Here is a 20,855-nt window from a genome sequence, read left to right as displayed (position 1 = left end):
GCTCTCATACACCTACAGCCATAAAACGTACAATGACTTCAAGCCGTTGGCGAAATGTGTTTTCCGCGCTTTGGCAGCAGCTAGGCAACTTCTAGGTTCCAAACGGCTGTCTTTCTGTTGCCTACCTCGACATTACCGCCATTAATCGAGTCGCAGAGAAAGGCAAAAGAGTAGCCACAGCCCCAAACAGCCCCACTCAAGCAACGTTACCAGCGAAGCGGAAAAGCGAAAAACTCCACTTTATTTTACCCCGGCACCATGTCACACACCCATACACTCACACACACACACACACCAGGTGATAAATGGGAAGGAATTAAAGGCTCCGCTCGGTATCACGGGGAGGCCCTAAAGTCACAGGTGTCGGACGTCCCGCCGGTTGGGCGGGCGAAAGTTTGCGCACTTGACGTTTCACTTTTTGATGGGATGTTTGGTTCGCGGGCCTGCGCAGGGTGGTGACCGGATATTCAAAAGTGGCCACAGCCGACCATGGTTTCAGCGCCGGCATTAACAGGTTTTACGGTCGTTCACGGCCGAGGTGGACGCCGGGAACGGCGTGGTAGCCAACACCTGCACGTGTTTGTGTGCGTGTGTGGCTGAAACGGGAAAGGGCTCCAGCTGGGTTACAACTTGCTGGAAATGACAGCCTATTTTCCTATTTTCCAACGTTTTGAACGGAAGCAAAGGATGAGGCTTACGGTTCGTCTTCGTACGAGAACCTACGATCGTGGGATTTTTCTCTTAAAAGTGGATTGAACTGAAAGCGTAGTTTGTCACTTTGATCCCGCTGATTAATGTGATTGGATTGGATAAGGCTTGTGAAAGAGGTGTATAGCAGAATTCATTCTATAATTTGCCCATTTGTCTATTTTCTTGTGTTCAGAAAAGCTTCTTTTGCTATCGTATTGTAATTAATGGATTTTTCGACACCATTTGCATAACTTTAGGCGTTTGACAATTGCCATCAGAATGCGAATTTTGTGTCAGTTGATTATATTATTGTTATTGCTACAATAAAAATCATCTAAAATTATATTTATTAAACACAAAAACTGCTTCTAGTCTAGGAAAGGGTAAAATTTCATTTAAAACCCAAACCTCTAAACTATAACATCCATTAAATCAGATGTACAGTACAATTATGCATTTAATGTAAAGTGTCTTTAAAATAGTATTTATTAACGCAAAACATGAACTTAACTTAACAAAGCGGAACTTAGTTTTTACTTCCTAATTAATTGCTTTAAAATGCTTATGATTTTGTACCATCCGGATCGTTCTTTCGCAATAAAAATAACTAAATTAACATGATGCAGCTCTGGCGTATGCGCTGGAAGTAATTAAATTTACGGTGCAGCGGTGCATAAAGATACTCCAGCTATAGATCTCTTTAAGCATGATGATTATAATTGTTATTACGCAACCCACTTTTTTGCTCCTTCTCGCGAGAGACGGAACCCTCCCTACAGGCGGTGGATTATTCTTCTACACGGATCGCTTGCTTTTTTGTTCTGATTTCACCCTTCACTTGCTGCGGACATATTTTCTCGCTCGTGCTTTTGTTCTAGGCACGATGGGGGCAAATTCATAACTACAAAAAGAAAAGAAAAATCGCTCCCTCGAGAGCTAAAGGTCTGTTTTTCTCGTGGCATAATTTTTTTTTTTTTTTTTGTATAACGACCATCACAGTAAAGACTGCGTTAAAATTTAAGATCCGATTTTAGCTACCTTTCACCGGTGCTATTCTCGTTCACCGGTTTGCCGCTAACTGTAATGAACGAAAAGAACAGGCTCTGCGAACGGTTCGCACTTCTTTTATGGCGTGGGCTGGGCAGGGCTAGGGTGCCCGTGTTGCGGTCTACCCATAGAAATAGCGTCATCCCGCGCAAGAGCAGAAATCCGGCCAGCTCAACGGATTTGTATGCATGAGCGGTTGAGATCACCTAGCGAAGGATAATTTATGATCCACGGCGCTGCTCCTTCCTCCCTGCGCGGCTGGCGCACGGTCAGCAGTGAATTGAGATGGAAAAGCAATGCCGCAGGGCACTTGCAGCAAGAAGGAAAAAAACCTTCAGCACAACATTGTTTGTGTGATTCGTTGGAAGCGCGGGGACAACGACAGCAGCATCAGCAGCAACAACAGCAAAAAAATCCATATGCCTCAAAGCGCGAACAAACAAACGCGTGGCACGCGTGCGATCCCACATCTCAACAGCTTCACTCCCTCCGGTTACGATGTCAGTAAGGATGTGATAAATGACGGAAGCTTTGTTTACATCTGATCCTAAGCCGCGCGAATTGTCTCCATGCCGTGCTATCGCGATGCGACGACCGTTTGAATGCGGACCTTCCCGCTTCCGTCACAAAAGAAGACGTTTCTCCTTATCGCCCGATAAGGCTTTTATTTGAAGTCAGCGACCTGAAGGGGGAGGGGGGGGGGTTGTGAGGAGGGATGGTACATATCCGGGGAAGTGAGCTCGTGAGCGACACTTGAACTCGGTAGGGCTTTTTGTGAGTGTGTATGCGCGCAAATATATTGTTCCACTCTAACAAAGGGTCTCACGTCACATTAAAGGCTTGCCGGAAGAATGGGTGTTTGTCGGGCAGTATGGCGGACGAACGGTGGAGACGTTGCTTTTGATGCAATCTCGCTCCGTATGAAGTGCTCCATAACGCTGTACTAGGTTATTCCTGGTAAAAATGATGGAAATAATGTGTAGAGCTAGAAGAAGGAACTACCAGCAACGAACCCAGAATGAGTTGAACCTTTGGATCGTCCAAAGCGTTTGGGTTTGTGATGTTATAAGCTCATTAAAATGACTACAAACCTGCAGTACAAATAGTTACTGGCAATTCAAAACCTTTAAAAATATACAAAAAAAAAGGTTCATTGAGCGCCTTTTATCAAAAATATTTTAGTGACCATCAGCTTCAACTACAAAGAAACACTTAAGCTAATGGTAATAGCTAGCTTAAAAGAAGTTTTGATATAATTTCGACAGTTATTCTTTAAATTCCCTGTTGGTACAGCATCCACATCATTCAAAATCTTTTAACCTGAACGAAAAGGGCATCGTCTTCTGACCTTCAAAAATAATGGTTATTACAGTTATCATCAGCCTACACTCTGGTACAGTGTGGGTACTCTTCCGTTGCTAGCAGAAGCCAAACAAACTATCTCGCCTTAACATCAAATCTTCACCATTGCCAACACACGAAAAACACGACTGAAGCTAAGCACGGTATATAAAATCACCACCAACATTAGCAAACAACCTGAGAACTGTGCTTGGCAGCCGGGATTGAGTCGACAAACGAAAACGTCCGCAGTTGGAATCACAATTTCGATCCGTGGGAGAAGCGAAATGAAAAAAAACACACACACACACACAGAGCTAAAGTTCTACCCGCCGGCAGTGGTGTACATTCCGGCTGCTTGCAGAAATTATTCCAACTTCAATGTTACCGGAGCGAAACTCCATTGCGAAACGAAAGCAAAATGACCTAATTTTCAAAACCCAGCTTTCGCGTGTGGCCGCTTCCACCGTGCCTGCCCAGCGGCCACGGTATGGTGGCAACGGGCTGGCAAGGGAACCACCGTCATGCCAATTCCTGAGGTGGTCATTTTTCGGTCCTCTACCACCGACTGGCTGGATGTCCTTTTTGTGGGAATGGTTTTTGCGGAATTTCAACATGAAGAAAACGGACAAGCAGCAGCAGCGGCGGCAAAAATTTGTTCGTCCTTCGCTCGTGGCACAAAAACAGTGGGAAAAGAAAATCCTTACCAATGCATTTGTGCCGAGTGCCACGCACCGGTGGACACGGCGATGTGCACATACTCACACACACACACATACACGTGCGATCCCAGCGAGAGTCGGTTTAATGCGCCAGTCTCCAATTTTATGGTACTCATTGGGAGGGCCTTTTTTTTTTGTTGGTACTTCTCAGTCTAGTCCTCGGCACACTAACTTTTCTGGTTCATGTCGCTGTGTGGTTTTTTGTGCAGCATTCCAAGAAGAAAAAAGACGAGATCTTGGAGAGCCTGCAAGATCGCAACATTCGGAATTCAGGCTTGTCCCTTCTTGTCCTTGGGTGCTTTCAACACAGATCGTCAACACAGTTAAAGATTTCGGGGAAGATGAAGGCAAACAAACACAAAAAAAAACAGCACAAGAAAAGGTTTGCTTGGCAGGAACAAATCTATTCCCGCATGCTTGCATCGGCAGTGCCAAACAATGCGACCAGCTGGTGTAAGGCGGTTTACCGGTTTACCGAACGACACTTGAATATTGTATGAGCTTTTTGTGTGCAGTTTTGGTTCACTGTGTGCCCGGAACACTGCAGCCCGACCGACCGGGTGCAGCAGGAGAAGCATCCCAATTGTGATAATGCAGTGATTTTATGACGTCGCCCGGGCAGCATCATGTCAGCAGCACCGGGAGAGACATTTCAGCTACCAATTTTTTACCTATTGCTCCAATTTCTTTGTTTTTTTAGAGGGTTTCATTTTTTTCCTCTCTTTCCCAAATGCTCAATTCCGCTGGATTACATTAGAATCTAATTTACTGGCAGCTCTTTGCTCGTGCAAAAAAAAAACGAGACGAACCCGGTTGTTGACACTGGTTCGGTGTTGGTCCGTTTCTGCTCAACCACAACCTTCCAGACGTTGTACAACACGCTAAATCCCGCCGCTAATTCCCCTAGCACTAATTATGTGCGGCCATAATGGTGCCCGTTCGCACCAAACTGACTCAGCATCTTTCATCGCTCACTTTTGCTTCTTCCTTTCATAGCATGCCGTTTTCCCCAAAAATTTGTACAGTTCACCTGAAATTTTGCAACTCATTAAAAACGGGCTCCACCCTTTTCGCGTACCGAGGCTTTCGCCGAAGAGACAGCTTAAAGTGGAACAACAACAACCATCGTTTTGGTGGGCTAAATGAAGCAATACAAACGACCTGATTTACGTTGGTACAAGAAACAAGACAAAGGGGAGCGTATTGTTTCGATTTGCAGCCAACACAACCCTACGACAACCCATAATGGCATTCCCAAGGACGTCCGCGCGACCAGAGCAGACGTAAACGAAAACAGCTAAATCGGACACTACCCCAGGCGCTACAGCAACTAGATGCACATTTGTTTCCTTCTTCAACGGGGGACACATACTCCCCACGAGTTGTCCCCAGCTCCAGGGAGGCGAGCACGATTTTTTTGTTTGTCGCCGCCTTTGCCATTTCGCGCGGAACAATCCTCGAACCACCGACGTTGCGCCGTCTTGCGCAAATGGGCATCGTTGTCGATAGTGTCTGTGTTACAGCAGCCGTGAGCAGTTGCGTGAAGCGGCAAAGTTTTGCCCGTCTTAAGTTGTGCATAAATCTGTTCCAACTGCTCAGCTGCTTCGGTTCTGTGCGCTTCCGAACCTTCGTGTTCGTGTTGGGCAAACTCGCTGCCAAGAGAGCGAACCGGACCACTGGCCGGATTATGCTTCATTTTGTTGATATTCATTTGCGTTTTTCCACTACTACCTACACTGGCTGTCGGCTGTATGCGTTTTCCGCACCAAAACCTTGTGTGCTTTGTGTGTTTGGTTTGCACGGTTGGTTCCTTTTTGTTTTTTTTTTTTTTTTTTTTTTTGCTACATCTTCCACCGTGCAACTGTGTGGCGCATAAATTTTGAAATCTTTGCCAACAACAGTGTGCCAACTCGCTGTTTTTTTTTTACTCTCCTTTTTTTGTTTTCTGCTTCGATTATGGCAACTGGCAACAGGCTGCAAAAATATCACTCACACATACATACAGCAACATATAGTTACAAAAAGCTTTTCCCATTTTCCAGGGAGCATGCTTGGGAATGATGTTTCGTCTCGTTTTCCATTTATGGTGCTTTATAAATTATGTATTTTTTTGGAAAGGCAAACGACGTTCTTACACTAGTTTAATAGAGTCACAGACGAAAGTTTCGTTCTTTTTAGGCAAAAATATGCTTCTCCAACTGCTCTATTCCACCTCGGAGCAATTCGTAGTCAACATGATGTGGCTCGCTTATTTAAAATCCCCTTTCCTCATTGATTATTACATCGCAATGTCTTGAGTACACCAGCAACACAGCACCAGTTAATTAATCCATGAGAGTTAAATTGTGCCAATAGATTAAACGAACCATTATCAACTCACTTATCATCTCAATTCCGATGAAAAGTCATGCTTGCCCACATCGGTCCTATTAAGCACGATACAATAATGTAACGTGCGCTGTGTTTACAGCAAACGCTAACAATTTACTTTGTTCACCGAGCCATCCGTATTGACTTTAGCGCATAATTGCTGCAGCTATCGACTCCATTCCAAGCAAAAGCCCGTCCCGTGCGTTCAAAAGCTATAGACTATGGTTTGCCGTAGCTGCTCCTTCCTTCTATCAGCTCGAGAAAATTCATTCGAGCGCATCTAAATTCATTGCATTTAAATAAACAGCATTCACAGCAGCAGCAGCAGCAACCGTCAGCAAATATTCATTGTTATTTCGTTTCGATAGCGACCGTTTGTTCGATTGGAAAATCACTGCATGGCAATATATCCAACGCTCCTCCACACCACGCCCCAGGGCTTTAGCACCGACGCACCAAAGATGAGCCGGAAAGCTTCTAGAAAGGAACTAATTTTCATCGAGTACCATGAGGGCCGTCGTCGTCGTCGTCGTAACGGCGTCGTTCGATGATGCTGTGGATTATGAAGATCCTACGCCGCACCACCAGGGCCGAAGATAAACTTTTGCGTTTTGCTCAGCGCGTGGCGCGCGTTGGTAGCGGCAACGACCACTAGCCGCCCTGTCTCGCTTCCCCGCTACGATGGAAATTGATTTCGAGTAATTTTCTATTCCCATTCATTGGATAAAACGGGATTGTTCGGCACGATTCTGCCGCTGCGTCGTCCCACGGTAAAGCTGGCAAACTGCTGGGTTCGGTTTCTGTGCGGAGCCACTTGGGCGGATGTCTGTAAGATCTTAACGCCTGGGGGAGTTGAGAGCTTTGCCGCACTCACAGACACAAACACGCACGCACGCCCAACTCCAATAGCTCCCGGGTACGAATGAATACCGAATGAGCGTCTCGTACATACGTTCGCACCTTATTGCTTCCGATTGCTCCCCCGAAGTGGCAACCGAACTTCATCCCCGCTGCCCACCGTTGCCCGGCCTTCTCGCTCACCGGAAGCTCGAAATTCCACGTGCTTCCGTTTTATTTTTATTACATTTGAGAGTGGCATTTTTCCTTCCCCTGTGTGTCTGTTGAAACCCTTTTTTTTTGGCGTTCCGTATGAGAGAGATAGAGTGCTGGCGGCCAATCGACATCATGCACACAACGTTTTGGGGTGGGGTTGGGTTGCAACTAAGTTCGACACAAAAAAGTCCGGCTCCTGGTGGAAAATAAAACAGGTGAAAATAAACACGCTCCCTCCCCTCCCTTCGTTTCGAAATTCGTACCGGCTTGCAGGTGGAGCATACCGCTGGAACACACACACACTCGAAACCTGGTCGGCACAGGGAGGGAGGGCAAATATTTATGTAGCTGAGGTGTGCATTGGGTTAACCCGACCGCACACGAGTGAAAGGGGGGAAACAACTCCTCCCAAAACCCGGCCCAAAACCAGTGTTAGTATGACAGCGCGACAGCGGACAGAGACACAACTAAGCAACAGCACAGCTTTGCTTCATAGATAGTTGGAAAACTAGTTGAAATAGAAGGAAGGAGGAAGGTTCAACACACACACACACGCAACAACAAACCCCCCAAAAAAAAGTTCCAACAACACAACCCACCTAAACCGCAACATGGACTGTCAACCACGGAACCGGGGCCACTGGTCAACCGTGAACCGCATGCCTCTCGCCTTTCCCCCCAGCACACTCTCCGCACGACACACGGTACGATAAAATTGGACCGGCTGAAAAACCAAAAACGAGCGCACCCGAAAAGGTGCTTTGTATTTTCCACCCAGGTCCGGTCCGGGTCATCTCCCCGGACAGTGTCGACCCTCGAAACGCAAACACACCGAGGCAACGGTGGCAGTGAAATCGGTGTGTTTACGATGTTCAATTTCTTCCCGTTGGCCGGCGGCCACTTTTCATACGGTGGAAGGTATGCAACTGATAAGCGTCCGCTATTGTTTCCTCTCCTTGCCAAGGTTGGTCGCGGGAACGATCGTTTGGGGAATTTATGCGCTCCCGTTTTTCTCTTCGATGGGGAAAACTCCTGCAGCTCCTTCGACCGCAAAGACCCGAACACAATGGCTTCGAACAAGGCAGGGCCCGGGGGAAAACTCGCCCGAGGTCCGGTTCTCAAAATTGGACCCATCAAAGACATTGACAGGAAATTAGCGGGAGCCGGAAATTGCCCAAGGCAGGGCAGGCTGAAGTGCTCATTTTGATGGAGGAGGTTAGAGGAAGGGAGAAAGAGACAGTGTGTGTGTGTGTGGGAGTAGAGGAAAGTTTGTGTTGATGCAGCTGCCTGCGGCAAGTCACAGCCGGTAGACAGTAAACATGGGCCGGTTTAATTGATCCTGAACCGGCGCAGTTCGAGCAGTGACGACTGACTGTGACACTAAACCTGAACGATCAAAGTGGGTTGTGTTGCTGGACGAAAGCACTTTCTCAAGGGGTGTAATGGGCGATGGGAGCTGCTGCCATCAATCAATCAGCACAAAACGGTGGCTGCAAATACGAGAAGGTAATAAATCGACACGTCGTCCAGTGCTGGCTATCAATCAATGCAAAAGTATGCCGCCTGCACCTCGATCCCGGGAGTGAACCTGTTGGAGCGAAACTCCCGCCGCCATGCTCTTTCTATTTGCTAATAAGATTTCCAGCCACGCTTTCGGCGCAACGCTTAGCAACGGAGCGAAAGCTGCACGGGTTGAGGGTGTTTGTTTTCTCTTTTCTTTTCGTTTTGTTCTACCACTTGGGTAGGGGCATCCACGGTACCCCTTTTTAGTTTCCGTGGCACCCCAAACGTCGGTTTGTTAGCATTCTCCACCCTCTCATCCGCAGCGGGTCCGGGTCAAAGTTCCGGGCTGTAAGATTAATTGAGTGTAAAGTGAAACTTGCCCCGGCTGGCTCATGATGACATGGCTGAACCACGCTTTTCCCTTTACTCCGAGTCTCGCTCCCCTTTTTCATCCTTTACACACAAGATCGATCGAGCGGTGAGCGCGTGCCCGCTCGCCTTCCAACCGAGACGGAAGGCTTTTGGTGCGCCATCTTAATATCCTAATTGAACCCCCGGCCCCTACCCTTTGCGTTTGGCTTGAATTGGCTTGCCCGAGCGACGGCTGCCCCCGGAAACCACTCTACCCTCCCCCCTCCCCCCTCCCCCCTTCCGTCTCTCCAGGAAAGGCTGAAAGTACGAGCGCAAATAAAGTGTTGATTAGTGATTAATTATGAAAAGCTTCTGTTTTTCGTGCTCCGGTTTCGCACAGTTCCATCCGCACATTGTGCCCTTCCCCGCATCGCTCCCGTCACTTCCGGGACCAGCTCGTGTGGGTGAGAAGGTCCGTTAAGATAATAAACCCAACGCTGTGTGTGTGTGTGCGGGTGAGTGCTGGTGGAAAAGTTTTCTGTGAAATTTTAAAGGTGCTTAATTTGAGTTGTACACTCTTTCTTGGGCTACCATGACACGACTCACTTTGAGCGATGGCCGTCACCAGTCATTGATAACTGGAAGCGTCCCGTCGAGCAGTGCAGGCGTCGCGCAGCACACTTTCACCGCGTCTTCGGGGCACGTTTATTACTTTGATCAATTATTGGTAAATTAATTTACGGCTCAACAGATGCTCATTGATTTCGGCTACCTACTTGCTGCAATCAATCGTTCGGACCGGTGGGAGGCATTTCATTAAACCGGCGCTCATTACGGAGGTTCGGGTTCATTTTTATCTCGCACTACAATGCGATGCGCTGATTAATTAATGGCACACCTTTCGGGCGAATGTTAGTTTAATGAGCTTGCGTGGAACAAAATCTCATTTAATGCTTCAAATAATGATGTCGCTATACGTCTATATTTGCACGAACGCAACGCAGTCAAGGGTGTAAGAAGTAGTTCCGTCAAAATAATAAATTGCTAGCCAGTACTTATTCATGTTATGCCTTCGCTGTTAACCAGAGCACAATGAATTAAACAATGTTGTAAGCTAATTACGTATGGGATAGCGTGAATGAAAGGAACTTGAACGTTGTGTATTTCAAAAAACATTCCCAGCTTCCGTGAATGTAGTTATTATGAAGTATTAACGCAAAATATCTATTAACAGGGTAATTGGTGCATCTTATTCGATTCGATTGATTCGAATGATGTATTTCTTGTTCCATATTTAGTTCATTTGCAAAGTTTGCCTCGTGGCTAAACAATGGTCTTATGTACTGGACAAAACTTACATACTAAACCTAATGTAGCACTTGCTAGCAAGCGGAATGAATATAGAGTAAAGAGTTTAGCAAGTGGATAGTAGACAGGAACGAAAGGAATGTAAGCAGAGATTAAAATCAAACAAGTGAGATGTGGAGTTAATCATTTGCTTAGCAAGTAACAGAGGATATCTCTTCGTCCTATAACTGTGCGACGTATAGGAACAAGTAATGGAGGACGAGTACGAAGGACACGAGAAGCTACATGTAAGGGGAAGGACAAAAGTAACGATGATGCATCGACACAGTGGAGAAGAAGTGAGGCTAAGAAGGAAAATTGGGCAATGGATTGGCAGGATTCTAGGGACATTGAACCGAGCTAACGACATATTTCCTCATCAGAAGGAAGAGCAGAGGAGTTAACCCCAAGATCTCTGCGAGCAGCAAGTCTTGCAAAGAACCTCTGCACATTCTCAGCAACGTCTCAATACGGACCCTGGCCGACGGCGATGAGATAACCGAACAGCATTCAAGCAGGGACCGTACCAAAGAGCAAAATAGTATCTTACAGCATAGAGGAACAAAGAAATCACATGTCACACGTTTCAACACTCCAAGCGTTTTACGCGCCCTAGTGACCAGGGAGTTAAAATGGTTGGAGAATGTAAGACCACATCCAGCAAAACTCCAAAGTCCTTGACGACATAGACGCGGTTTAGCATCGACTTTATCGATGATATACGCTTAGGTGATTGGGGAGCAGGATATGGACTAAAATCCTATAATTTCCTGAAACAGACCAATTGTGGACTAAAATGTATTCAAGCAGACGTTTAAGTAACCCAATCCACACGTTTAGAAATGCTTTCAAACGTTCTTTTTTTTTTGCTTTCTAGCCATTGATGAAGCTTTAAGAGCCCTATCAACTGACAGCTAATGTCGGTTGAAGTGACGATAAACTGTTTCCCACGTATTGATGTGCTGGTTGCCGTCAGCAGTTTGGCGCATTGATTAAAGGCAGCAAGCTCAGCTTTAACGTACACACACTGCTGGACGCGAATACCGCGCGATAAGTACCGACGTGCTTCAGCGCAATACGAAAGCACAAGTACACAATATAACAATTTCTCAACCCGTCCGAGCAAAACTTCGCCCCCTTCGCTCCCGTGTAACTCGTGTGTGTGTGAACATTAAATGTCCGCAATGGATGGTGAGATTACACGCAAGATAAATTACACAAACGTACTTGCGGCAGGGAACCGCTCCCGGAGAGTATTAACAGTTTGCAGTGGGAGAGGCGGACCATAGCAGAGCGAACCCCCCTGCCACCCGTTTCCTAAAGCGGCAAAAGCTATAAAAGAGTTCAATATTAACCCCCCGACCGCAAGGGTGGATAAGGGTTGGGGATGTGTATGTGCGATGATCGTACCACTGCGCGTAATTTACGACCTTCCATCCAGACAGAGGAGCAGCGTGAAGGGGGTGGACATAGCCTCTGTCAAACGGATCGTATAAAGTCGTGAGAAAATCCCCGCGCGCTACAATAAATACGAAAAACCCTTCAGGCACACATCACGCTGTTATGGTTTGGTTTGGCGAAGAGGTTGAGCATCTCCCGAAACAATGTCGACGCTGGTTTCGGGACGATGATTATGATGGCTCCAGTGCTTGACGAACCGTGCCAGCGTAACGGCAGCGCAAACGGGAAAGCACGGCGCACACGAGCGCCACCCTGGGCTTGGCCCCGGTTTTGCCTAATCCGGTAGCGGAAAGCATAATTCACACGGGAGGTTTTCCACGCATCGCTCGCACGCATTTCGCAAGTGTACTGTTTTGTTGTTTTATTATTTTGGAAAAAAAGCTCGCTTTTCAGCGCGCTCACCAACAGCAAGGAACACCGACCACCGACCACCGACGACGATGGCTAAAATCCTGAAGCGGAACGCCGGTTTCGAGCTGATGCAGCGGGCGCCGAAAGTAACGCAAAACAATAGCGCGTTCGACGGATCTGGACGGATTTTGATGAGCCGGCGAACGGAACCGGAAAACGGTGTCCATATCCGGTTGCGGTTGAGATTTTCGAGCTGTGTTGCCAGCAGGCGTGAGTGTGTGAGTGCGTGTATGTGCACAAATCAGCTCCATTTACCGCCCCTCGGCGCCGTAAATGTAATAACGCCGTGCTCTCTTTTATTTTGGGTTTTTTTTTTACTCAAGCTCTACATCCCATTGTGGGTTCGATGGTAGTAGCTACTTGAAGGCATCCTTTTGTTGGTAAATGAAAAGAAAAACCACACCAGCAACGAGAGTTCATGGGGCGAAGGGACGTACAGGGCGGTGTAACATGCCATAACTCTAACTCTTCATACCGCCCGTAACCGCTTTGCCGAGCGTGCAATGTCTTGGATAATGTTTCTTTTACCGGTTTGCGTTTGGGGTTTGTGTGTGTGTGTGTGTGTGTGTGTTGTTTTTGCGTACTCGCTCACTCTCTCTTTTGTGTGCCGGTCGTTTGCTGCTGGTCGAGATCGGAAGCAAACATAAGGACGGCACGCGACGTAACCGTGGGAATGGGCGAACGCGAACAACCGGCCGAGGGTATTTGAAATACTTCACGCTCGAGCGCCACTCGTGAGCATTCTCATAAATCACTTCCGAAGCGCTAAGCCAGTCGCCCGCGCTGAGCCAGTCGAGTGGAAAACTCCAAACCGGGGGGGGGGGGTGAAAATCGGACACTAACCAAATACACTCACACACACACGGTTGCTCGTGTGGTGCCTGCACATAATGCCCGGTTTTGGCGGAGTGGATTGATTTAAATTAATTCCCAGCGCCACTCGCTTCATCGCACCAGCCGGGAATGAGGGAATGCCCACCCGCTCTAAAGTACTCCACAGCAACCTGACCGTCCTTCTTACCGAACCGGAACCGGTAATTGTTTCGTCCAGTGTCAAATGGTGTGCTTTTTTTTGGTGGTGTGTACATTCTGCTACATTTTCTCTTTCAACATGAACAACAAAATGGGAACTGTTTTTTTTGGTTGTTGCCCGTGAGTTTTATCCTATTTTTAGTGACAATGAAAAAAAAAACAGGCCAGCAAAAAAAAATGCCTGATTGTGTCTGTGGATTATAAGCACACCGTTGGACCGCTTTTCTCCGCCGAAGCGTCAAAACATTGTTTTCGCTCCTTCCTTTCGGTGGTTTTATCGAGTGTGTGGGTGTGGAACAAACAAGACAAAGGCCGGAGAGTTCGAAACAAGCATATTTAAAGCGCAAGCAGCACATGGTGCGTGGTGGGGTTGAGTTATTTCCGTCCATCCGGTGTGTGGGAACGTGGGATTGATGAAAACCACCACCACCAGCAGCACTGCGAGCCTCCAAACCAGTATCGCCAGTGAGGTGTGACAGATTTTTTCTCTATTCACCTCACATGGCAGGATGGAAAATGGTGTGCAGTAGGCAGTGGGAGTATTGCCGGGGAAGCATTTTTCCGAAGCTTTTAAGAGCCAGTTCCAGCGCTTCCGGGACGAACCGCTGTCAGCTGAAGCTGACGTGTGCGGGATTCTGTGATGTGCGAATGCGGCCCCCCGGTGCCATAATCAGTCCGTGCCAAATCGTGAACCAATGCTCGTACATGGGGACGACGGCCGAAAAGCTACCGCTCATTGACATTATGTGATGCAGCGGGGTTTTTTTTAATTTATTTTTTGCTTTGTTTTTGTGAGTCGAGTATGTGTTTTATTCCTCCAATGTACCACTCCACACAGTTTTTTGTATATCACAAACCGGGTTTTAGCTTCGGTTGAGCAGAATAGTTGATTGATTGGCACTAATGATGACACAATTTATAACAAGTTCGTTTCGGGCTGGTCGGAGTTTTTCGACGTTTGACGGGTGGTTGTTTGGGTCGAATGTCAATGTAGCGGGCTTTGAATTTGTTGCATCTGAAGTACTGCGGGGAAGAGGACGCTCGTTTTTTTTTTTTTTGTCGATTGTGAAGGGTTGTGATTTCTGCCCTTGCATCACCGGCACAGGCTCAAGCGCGACGTCACAAATGCTCACCGCACGGCTGACTGGTTTCGACAGTACCGGCGATGAACGTGGACGTTAAAGTGCACATTAATTTTGCATAAGCGGTGAGTTTGGAAGGGCTGGAAAATGGTGAGTGACAGTGGTTGTTGAATTTCAATAAATCTCTGCTACGCTATTTTATCAAAGCTCTGACAAACGAGTGGCCTTTTTTGCTGTGGTTTTATTTTAGAAGCGACGAATTTGAAGAGCAAACAGAATTGTTCAAAAATGTCATGTTTTTGTTTGACAAGATTAAAAGGACGTTGTATACATGAACTATTTGTTTTAGCTGATCCGTCCTCTATTCAAACGAATTTGATGAACCCTGTTCGGGAAAGACAAGCTTGTTATCAATTTAAGGAATGCTGACCCTACCGGTAAGCTGAGCTGTTTGGATAAGCTTTTTGGCTGTTCAGCAACAATTTTATGAATCATTGTCCGTCGTTCTCAAACAAATAGAAGCGCTGGAGAGAAATTGAGTACACTTAATCTTCACCATCTCTTTTGCCGCACTCAACAACTGTTGCCATGTACGATGTCTTGACCTTCCGTTGCCTCGAATGATGTCTAAAAAATGTACTTTAAATCTCAATTGCACAAAAAGGCAAACGGGCAAACGAACGATAACAAAACAAACAAACAAAACAAACACCCAAACAACAAAATTGTATACTCATTTCCGGTTGCCGGTTGGACACTATCAACCGATGCAGAACGGCGCCACAGCGCTTCAAATAATGCTCGTCTTTTCTCACATTTGCAAGTTTAATTAAATTCCACGGGTCGTCCCAGTGCCTCCTCCTCCGCTGCAGCAGCGTTCCTGGTGTGTCATTTATTTTGTCTCGGCGAAATCGGCGAAAAACACCCCCAAAACACTGAACCAGAAATCCGCCTGTTTGCGCTCCGCTGCCAGCTTCCAGCGCCCAGTGCGACCAACATTACCAGGGACGGAAGCGAACGAACGATTCCGCTGGTGGTCGTGGCGGATCGAGGTTTCGGGCTCTTGTTCTATGACGTTTTCTTCGTTTCCGTTGCTGTTTCCGGCTTCCGGGTCGGGGCGAATATCTAAGTCCGTCCAAGCACCAAGCAGTCGAAACGGTGGAGCTGTAGGGGTTTTGCAAAATGTGCGTGGGATTTTTGAATTTTTCAATCTTAAAACCCGTTTTTTTTGGTCGAGCGTGGCAGGATAAGCTGGAGGGAAATAAGTCAAAACAACGACGCACAGGGGCACAGAGATAGACACAACAAAACGGATTTCACCCTTCTAAGCTTGCTAAAGCGCACAAGATCTCATGCAGACGGATTTTTTTTCTTTTTCTACGAAATGCGCTGTTTTTACAACTCTCACACACAGATGCTGCCGGTGTGTTGGGTGAGTGAATATTGCAGTCATAGAGCTTTTATCTAGCGAAAGAAAACTACAGAACACAGGCAGGGTTTTGTTTTATCTGTCCATTTTCCCAGCACTGTGTGTTCCAGCTTTGATAAGCGCCAGTTGCACTCCGGGTAGCACTGACAGTTCCCGGAGCAACCGACAACTGTAAGTGGGAAAAACATTTTTCCCGAGAATTCTAATCGGCTCCCACCGGGGCCAACTTTGCATCGCCGGCCAGCATGAGTTCCGGCGAAACGATGTAACTGTCACAACCATTGCATTTCGCTTGAATTTTCTCGACGTCTCGATGATGGCCCAGCAGCGCAGAACCGTTGCATCAGGTGAGGCTGAGTCTCGGCGTACACCTTTGTTCTAAGGTTTGATTGAATTTTTTCACAGGAAAAATTCACCAGAAAGCGAAAAAAGGTAGAGAGCAACAATTTCTGGAATGCTCAATAAAATGTAAATGATGTGCAGGTGTGTAGCACTTAGTTACCTTTCTACTCTTGCCACTGTTCTCTCTTCTTCGTTCTCTTTATTTGTTTTGGCAAAAATTTACCTTCTAAATTCACAATTGATAGAATCCAACCCAAGACATTCCTTTATTCATTCTAGCGCGGAGGAAAAACTAACATAAGTAAAAACCGTTCAACCAAATCACTCCCTGGTTCGAGGAATCGTTACTCATTCGCAGCGGTTTATTTCCCGGGAAAGACAATGGAAGTGAGAAAATCAAAAGGAAACAACAAAAACCGCCTCAGTTCACACAGTTTTGCCGCTGTAGCACGGTACCGGAGCCATGGACGCTTCCGGTACGCTGATTCTTAACCACCGGTGCTATAAATATCCACCCACTGCCAAGCGCTGGACCAAGTGTATCGATGAGGGTTGGAACCATTGTGCTGCCATTGGTGTTTATTTTTAGCCAAGCGAAACAGCACGATTTGCCTCCGATTGTGCTAAATGTTACTGCCAGCGAATGCAAATTAGAATACGCTTTCGTAATAACTTTGCGCCCCGGCGCAGATCAACGAATGCGATAAACTCAAATCGGTGTCACACTGGTGGCCGGGGAAAAGTGGTGCAGAAAGCAAAGACAGACCCACCCACCCAACGCAACGCAACCGGGCGCAGTATCGAGTGAGTGCGACGCGAACGCCGTTCGGTTGGCAGCGCTTTGTACGCTTCAGCTTCAAGTTTGACCGAGCAAAGCATCACAGCATCATCGGCTAATGAACCATTGCTAATGCCAAGCAGCTTTTTCAAAAATCCCACTACATACCCATTGCTTTCTTTGGTTCCGGTTTTCCCACCGCTCGCACACTCCACACTCTCCCTAAGCTCACTGTCAAGTGTATCGCTGCGAAGGCTACACTATATCTCTTTTAATCCATCTCGCTGCCTTCGTTCTCCGTATCGATTCTCGCTTTCGTGTGGGAGGTTTGTTTCTTTTTTGAAAGCTTCTGTTCGGCTCTCGGCTTTCACAACAAACACTGCCCATTTTTTTTTTCGTTTTTCTCTAACGATACTTTAGCTTGTGTTTTGCTTGCTCTCGCGCACTTGCTTCCCCAGTGTTTGAAATTTGAATATTATCGCGTTACAGTATCGGAGTGGTTTTGTTCGTTGGGCCGTTCCAAACCCGACCACGGGTAGACTTCAGCTTCCCTGAAACGCGCCTGCTCAAGTTCAAGACACGGAGAGAGACAGGCTTAAAGTGGCAACACTCACATCGCACCATGTGCCCTCAGTTCGTACGTAATGGCCACACTCGCAACGAGACGAAGCATTTGCAAACCATATGGACTGGGGAATGGTTTTTGCAGTGAGTTGAGTGAACGGTACTGGATTGTGCTGTATCGATTTCCCTGTTGCAAGCAAAACCAGACGGAAAAGCGATCCAACATCGGACGCAACTTTTACCAGGCTTTAATGTTTGGAACTTGCAAGCCATCCGGGAAGGAAGGGTGGTACAGCAGCTCTTCAAAGCGCATCTATAGGCACGCTAGAAGCTCCTGTACAGACGTGCAAATATTCTTGAACACTTGGGTCATACAAATCTCACCTTGAGCTCATCAAGTACGTCGTATTTGCAGTGGATAAACTGCTTCATCTAACCTGCCAAAGGGACGTGGTGAGTCTGACACAGTTCAACCACCTACTTCAAACTCACCTGGCCCAACACCTGGCGATAGAGGAATAGTAAAAAAAACGTATGAAAAAGCTGACCTCAAACAGCCCCAATCTCATCTCCGTGATCCGTGCCAAGTGAGCTGCCAATAAAAGTGACCCACAAACACGATCTCCCGGTGGTGCTTACTATTAGCTCTTGCCATACCCTTTACTTGCCACCTTGTGACTTATCCTTTCACCGGTCATTTGGTCGTGCGGCCGTAAAAGCGCCTCTTCTCATCGAGCTTATCGTGTGTGTGTGTGTGTGTGTGTGTGTGTGTGTGTGTGTGTGCGGCAACGAGGAGCAACCGAAACCGGTGTATCGACTTTTGACAGGGTGGACGAAAACGAGAAGGGAACAAAGCTATTTAGCATAAAATTGCACATGATATGTTTATGACGTACCGGAGCCGATGGGACGGAAGGCTCTCTTTCTCTCTGTCGGCAACGACACACACACACACACACACATACGGACAAAAGGGTTGTATCAATTTGCCAGACTACACGAATCACTTGCACAGTGTTAAATTTCATCCCCAGGGCGGGTGGCCAACGGATCCGGGGACTTGCCTCGCTTGTGCCCTGGTTCGAGCACACATCGCACTATCTAAACATCGGTCGTGCATGTTGCCGTTGACGGCAAAGGTGAGCCTATGGCCCGAAGGCATGCAAATAGTAAAACCCTTTTACACCGCCATCGTCCCTCCCCCTTTAGCTCTTGCCGGGCGGCAAAGGGACATACCACATGAATGCTGGTGATTATCCTGCTGGAAGCAGCAAAGGTCGTGTGTTCAGCTTTCCGATACACTCTTCGTGGCAGAGCACCCTGAATCTGTTGCGGAGCGTGACAGTGCCGAACGGCCGCAAGAGGCATGAGCGGGGTGTATCTGAGTGACACACGAAATGAGCTCGACTTCAAACGTGTGTGCGTGTGTGTGTGTGTTGAACAGTTGGAATGTCGCTTCAGTGTCGGAAAGTTTTCTTCCCAAAAAAGCCGGCACTTTCCTAGCAGCGCCAGGATATCATCTCCTGTCAAGGTGGGTCGGGAAACTTTTGCCTCCACCAAAGTAAAGCTTTGCCTTTGACGTTCATCCGTCGGCGTGTGTGTGTGTGTGTGTTGCTGGAAGTTTTCACTTACTTTCATCACGTCCGACGGGATGGGGCGAAGAGCCTGCCTGCCGGAACAAACAATTTTCCTGAAACAAGTCACCGTTACGTCATAACGATACAAAACTTTTCGTTCGGCACGGGGCGCATCAATCCTGCCTGCATTGATTCGCTCTGCAGAACGCACTGCCAGAAGCCGTGATTATCTCACTAACGCACACACCCCCAAAAACACTACTGCTATACCACTGCTACTGCACACACACACATAGCACACGCAAACAAAACACCACTCCCGAAGCGTATTGTGCTGCAAACTTGTTGGGCAAAGGGCCGGTTTGCAGTTGAAACTAATTCGCACTCGCTAAAACGCTGTGGCCACAAAACCTTCACTTTGTAGTGGAATCTTCCGCAACACGAACACGTACCACGCTGAAGCTGACAGCCTAGCGCCTACCAGTGTGGAAAACACCGCCGCCCACCGAGCAAGGTGAAATTGTGTTTCATTTCGTGAAGCATCATTTTGTTTCGCCAACTCGGAAACGGCGAACCGGATTTTTGCCAAAAATTCAACCCCTCCACCACTGGTTTTTGCCCACACCTCGCCCCACGGTTAGCCGAATGGGGGTTTCGATTCCCATCGATCGGCCCGTTTGACACGCACACACGCGGCTGGATGTGTGTGTGTTTTTTTTCACTCTCCTCCGTCGTTCCGTTTTCTACGCACTCAACAACCACCAGGCGTCTCCATTCCATCGGGAGCTTGACCGTGATGTTCTCGCTTCCTCCATTGCCGGCACTGTTTTGCACTGTTTCTATTTCTATTTAATGTTTGACAAACCCATTCCCCATTACACGCACCAATACCGAGAGGGGTTGGAGGGGAGCTTTTTTCTCGCCGAGACGAACGCGCGCACTTTCGTACCCGGACACGTGCGTTTTTGGGTGTTACAACACGTTTACCTCGGCACACCGTTCGAGACGTACTGGCACTATCGGTGGCCTAGATTGGCATTCGGCACGGCACGGTTCGCAAAGCGGTGTTTGGCACCGATTTCTACACCACTACCCGAAGCCAGATGTGGCCAGATGGTTGTTTGGTGTACTTCGCTTCTTACTTTCGTGCAGAACGGGTCTTCCCCTCGAAACCCGAACGGGCGCATTTTTCGTGAGCATTAAGACGGTGCGAGCGAGTTTTGAAGAGAAAGAGAGTGGCTCTCTCACCCTCTCGCTCTGAGTGCGTTCGTGCAGAGCACAATGTGGAAAGCGGGGAAAATACATTTAAACAGCTCATGTTCTTTGATGGTTATGATCTTGCAGAATAGCGTTGGTGTTTTTTTTTAATGCGTATTGAGGATTTAGAATCGAACCGTTATTTAAAGTACTGTATTTCATTCACATTTGATTCAGTTCTGTCCTTTGTTTTGTCAACTCAATCTCGATATAATTACTTCAGCATATAAATAATTTAAGTTGTAAAATGAAAATAAATTCCATAATTAAATGGATGAATTTGGGTAAAATTGTCCATCCCCCTTACAATCAAAGCCAATCGGTAAAACGCACCCCACCACCCGGCCAATGACATTGATTGTGATTAGCGAAATCGCACCCGAGCACCACCACCGCACACCAACCACCCAAATCCAGCTGCAGTGGATGAATATTTAATAAAGCTTACCGCGTAATCCAAACAGTGCTAACCCCATTTCTAAGCCTAATAAAACTGAC

General features: G+C 47.3%; 1 protein-coding gene across 3 annotated transcripts in view; it reads right to left on the bottom strand.

Annotated features, from left to right (window-relative positions):
• Positions 1–20,192, bottom strand: part of LOC120950966 (dipeptidase 1) — a 123,394-nt gene extending 103,202 nt beyond the window's left edge. For 2 of the 3 annotated variants that reach the window (XM_049605357.1, XM_049605358.1), the window contains exon 1: positions 19,986–20,192. The gene's annotated coding sequence lies outside the window, so the exon portion shown is untranslated. Of the gene's footprint in view, positions 1–19,155 lie in introns of all 3 variants that reach the window. The other variant, XM_049605356.1, reaches the window with a different exon arrangement.
• Positions 20,193–20,855: the final 663 nt, after the last annotated feature.

The sequence above is a fragment of the Anopheles coluzzii genome, chromosome 2, assembly GCF_943734685.1.
Source record: "Anopheles coluzzii chromosome 2, AcolN3, whole genome shotgun sequence".
NCBI classification, from domain to species: Eukaryota; Metazoa; Arthropoda; class Insecta; order Diptera; family Culicidae; genus Anopheles; species Anopheles coluzzii.
Note: the sequence above shows the minus strand (reverse complement) of the source record. Positions and strands in the feature narration are given on the sequence as shown.